The 4217-nt window shown below is 51.9% G+C and overlaps 1 pseudogene; it reads right to left on the reverse strand.

The window, feature by feature from the left end:
• Positions 1 to 397: 397 nt before the first annotated feature.
• On the reverse strand, positions 398 to 3537 carry LOC130113066 (myosin-9-like; annotated as a pseudogene).
• Between the last annotated feature and the right edge of the window lie 680 nt (positions 3538 to 4217).

The following is a 4217-nucleotide window of genomic DNA, read 5'->3' on the forward strand; positions in this document are numbered from 1 at the left end:
TGGGCAAACAGACTTCGGAAACAGCGGGACGGCCGCTGGGCAAACAGACTTCAGAGCCAGCAGGAAAACCGCTGGGCAAAGAGTTCAGAGGCGGCGGGACAGCCGCGAAGCAAACAGACTTTAGAGGTGGCGGGACGACCGTCGGGCAAACAGACTTCGGAGGTGGCAGAATGGCCGCCGCTGGGGGACCAGACCTCGGAGGCGGCAACACAGCCGCTCGGGGGACAGGCTTTGGAGGTGGCGAGGCAGCCGCTCTGGGGACAGGCTTCAGAGGAGGTGAAGCAGCCGCTCGGGGGACAAGCTTCAGACGTAGCGAGTTAGCTGCTCGGGCGACAGACTTCAAAGGTGACAAGACAGCCCCTCGGGGTACAGGCATGGAAGGCGGCAAGGAAGCCATTCAGAAGACAGACCTCGGAGGCGGCGTGGCAGCCGCTCTTGGAGCAGGCTTCATAGGCGGCCCGGGGACGCTGGGCAGCTGAGACTCAGGGATGCTGGGTAGCTGAGGCTTGGGGACGCTGGGCAGCTGAGGCTCGGGGACGCTGGGCAGCTGAACCCGACGGGTCGGCTGAGGTGGCCAGCAGAACAGGAACCTGTAGAAGGAGTTGGCCACTGTGCGGGTTCCCCAGAATGGGTCCAGGGCTGGAGCCGGCTCGGCACCACCCCTTGACTAATGGTTTATTGGCCGGTAGGCAGGCTGTCGGCTAGCGGGTTCAGGGCAAGCAGACCGGGAAACAGACTGCTGGTTATCCAGCTGAACAACCCCCCCGACGGAGGCCATTAACCCCAGACAAAGAGCAGAGCAACCAAGGGGTATATATACCCCATGGAGGCCCATCAGGGAGATTGGGTGCAGGACAGGGCAGAAACTGGACAGCCAATCGGAGAAGGCAGAGGTGAATGAAGCCATGCAATGAAGGTCATTCAGGCACACGGACGCAGTTGAATCAAAAACCATGGCATGAGAGAGCACAGATTACAGATCATGACACCTGGTATGTTTTTCCTCGTCGCTTTCAATACCGGCACGGCTAACAATCTGACACATGGTGAGAGGAAGGTGGTGCTAACTTCACGGTTCATGGCATCCGCGGACTCTGTGGCATCCTCCAGCTCCCGCTGCAGTTTCCTATGGTTCAGCATGTTGTTGACCACTTCTTTGTTATTCTGCTCCTCCTCGAGCTCCTCGTCTAGCTGAACAATGCGCGCCTTAAACGTTCTCTTCTTTTTTTATTTGTATCCTTTTTATTATTTATTTGTTCGTCGATTTCTTTCTCCCTTTTAATGGCTATGAGAGCTGTCGTTGGAATGGAGCTGTACGGCCCTGCCCAGAGCTGTACCCGAGGTGAAACATTGAGGCGGTCTGGCGGCATTCTCCAGCTCCCACTGCAGTTTCTTATGGTTTGCATTTGCTCTCTGTGCCTCTTCCTCAGCCTCCTCCAGCTGCCTCTTCAATTGCTTTATACGAGATTTCAACTTTTCTGCCTGGTCTTTGTACCGCTCTGTGTTGCGTATCTCACCCTCCACCTACACGATGACTTCTTCCATCTTCTTCTCGATGCGTCTGACCAACTTGGAGGTGTCCTGCCTCTCCCTGGTCTCTATGTACAGATGATCCTCCGGCTGGGCGATTTTGGTCTCCAGGGCGGAGATACTGGACTTGGACTTGACAATTCCCTTCAGCTCCTTGTTCAGGTGCTCCAGCTGGGCTCGAACCCCCTCGATGCGCTGGGAGGTGCTGCGCTCAGCAGTAAGCGCCACATTCATCTGGTCATTCTTCAGCATGGCTCTCTTCAGCCTGTCGTTGACCAGTTCTGTGTTATTCTGCTCCTCCTTGAGCTCCTCCTCGAGCTGAGCAATGTGCGCCCCAAGCCTTCTCTTCTCCGCTGCAATTTGCGTATTCTTGCTGGCCTGGTTGTTAATCTCACCCTGTAGTTCGTCTCTCTCCTGCTGGGCCTGTCTTTTCACATGCTTCACAGCTGTCAACTCCTTCTGCAGCTGGATCATGTCATCCTCCATGCCCTTCAGCTTCTTCTCGGTCTCCTTGGCCTGAGCAAGGATCTCTTCCCTGGACATACAAGTGTCTTCTAGCTTCCTGATAAGTTCCTTCATCTGGGGCTGGAGTTTCTTCAGCTGCTTAAGGGCCTCGTCGCGGTTCTTTTTGGCCATATCAGTGGCTGCCTCCAGTTCCTTCAGGTACAGTTCAAGCTTCTTACGGGCTGCCACAGCGACAGAACGCTGTTTCCTCTCATCCACAAGCTCAAGCTCCATCTCTCGCACCTGTTTAATCAGTGCCCTTTTCTTCTTTTCACCCATCTCATCTCGTCCTGCCAGGTCCCTCTTGTACTGGGCCTTCATTGCCTGCATCTTGACCTCCAGGCGCAGCTTGGCATCCTCTGTGGCCTGCAGCTCATTCTCTACTTCCTCCAGCCGGGTCCTCATCTCATCCAGCTGCTGCCTCATTCCACGCTTGGACTTCTCCAGCTCCTTCATTTCAGCACGCAGCAGTTTATTGCTGCTGTCCAATTCATTCTTCATGTCGATAAAAGATTCCAGCTTACGGGTCAAAGTCAGGGCATGAGTCACCTTCTCCCTTGCCTTAACCTCAGCACGGTCACGCTCCTGTGCATAATGTGCAGAGATGTTCTTCTCTTCTGTCAGCGTCTGGTCAAACGTCTTCTGCTTCTTCTCCGAGTTGGAGATGATCTGTCTGAGATGGTCCTGGCCCACGTGCAGGTCATCCAGCTCCTGCTGGAGATGCATCTTGGTCTTGTGCATCTTCTCAAAGGCAGCACACTTCTCCTCCCATCGCTGGTGCGCTGCCTTCAGCTCCCTGTGAAGCTTCTCCTTTCCTTCCTCAGCATTCTTCAGACAGCCAGCTTCTGCCTCCACTTTCTTTTTCATGTCAGCAAGCTGAGCCTGCACACTGAAAAGCTGTTTCTGTACAGATTTCTTGGCCTCTTCCTCCTCCTCCAGCTGCTCTCTCAGGCTGCTCTGTTCATCCTCCAGCTGATGCATACGTGTGTTGAGAGACAGCTTCTTGCGTGTCTCCTTCTGCAGCAGTTCCTGGACATCCTGTAGCTGGGACTCAACAGCAGAGCAGTATGTTCTTGCCTTGATCAACTTGCCCTCCACATCACTCAGCACACTATTGACATTTTCCAGCTTGGTCAACTTTTCAGCCAGCTCCTGGCGCTGATGCTCAGTCTCTGCTTGTTTGGCAAGCAGTTCCTGGACCTGGGCTTCAGCCTTCTTCCTGTGATGCTCAGATTCTCCTTTACTCTGCATCAGTATCTGCAACTTTATGGCAAGCTCATTCCTCTCAGACTCCAGAGCCTCCTTGGCCTTGTCTACAGACACCTTGTTCCTCTTAGCTTGCTTAAGCTGCTCATTGAGCTCGTCAAAGGCCTGGCTGTGTTTCTGTTTCATCTCGAGCACCTGCAGTTCATGGACCTTGGCCTCATCATACAGAGCCTTTTTTAGCTGAGCCTGTGCCAAGGGGTTGTTGACCAGGTTGCGGTCCACGTACAGGAACGACATGGTTGCTGTGGCTGCTTTTCAGATGCAGGACGATTTTATGGAGATGATAAACAACAACTGTGGGGATCTGAAAAAAAAGAATAATAAGAAAGATAAGATAAGATACTTTACTGCCATTGTGTGCAAACAACGACATTTTATTTGGTAACTCTCAGACCAGCAACACTAGACAAGGTAAATGATTAATTTTTTTTTAAAAAAAACAAGCTAAAAACAAGAACAAACAACATTTAGCATAAATAAGTGAGGTAGTAAAAACAGGGAGGTAGCAAAATGATAAGAATAGAAGAAGCCCCTAAATATAATAAAAGAAGTGGCGGCTCAGACGATGTCAGCGTCGCTGTGAAACAAACTCCTTCTCAGACGACCGCCGCTTCGTTGTAGAGCTCAAACAAATTAGAGTGCTCACCACTTCCCCCCTCTTTCACTTTTTCAGTCACACTTTTCTTTTTCTCTCTCTCCCTGCCCCTCTCTCTCTTTCTGGGTCTCCCTCTCTTTACTAATCCCTCCCTCTTCCACGAGCTAGTTCACGTATATTCGAACCTTGCGCAGTCATTCGTTCTTTCGGCTAATGTTCGTCAAATGCACAGACGTGATGACGTCACTGTAGTAAATACTTCAGATCAACTGTCCCCACACTCAGATTACAAATTTCTACAACAGGTCAAATTCGTTTTGAA

This window comes from Lampris incognitus, chromosome 5 (assembly GCF_029633865.1).
Source record: "Lampris incognitus isolate fLamInc1 chromosome 5, fLamInc1.hap2, whole genome shotgun sequence".
NCBI lineage: Eukaryota > Metazoa > Chordata > Actinopteri > Lampriformes > Lampridae > Lampris > Lampris incognitus.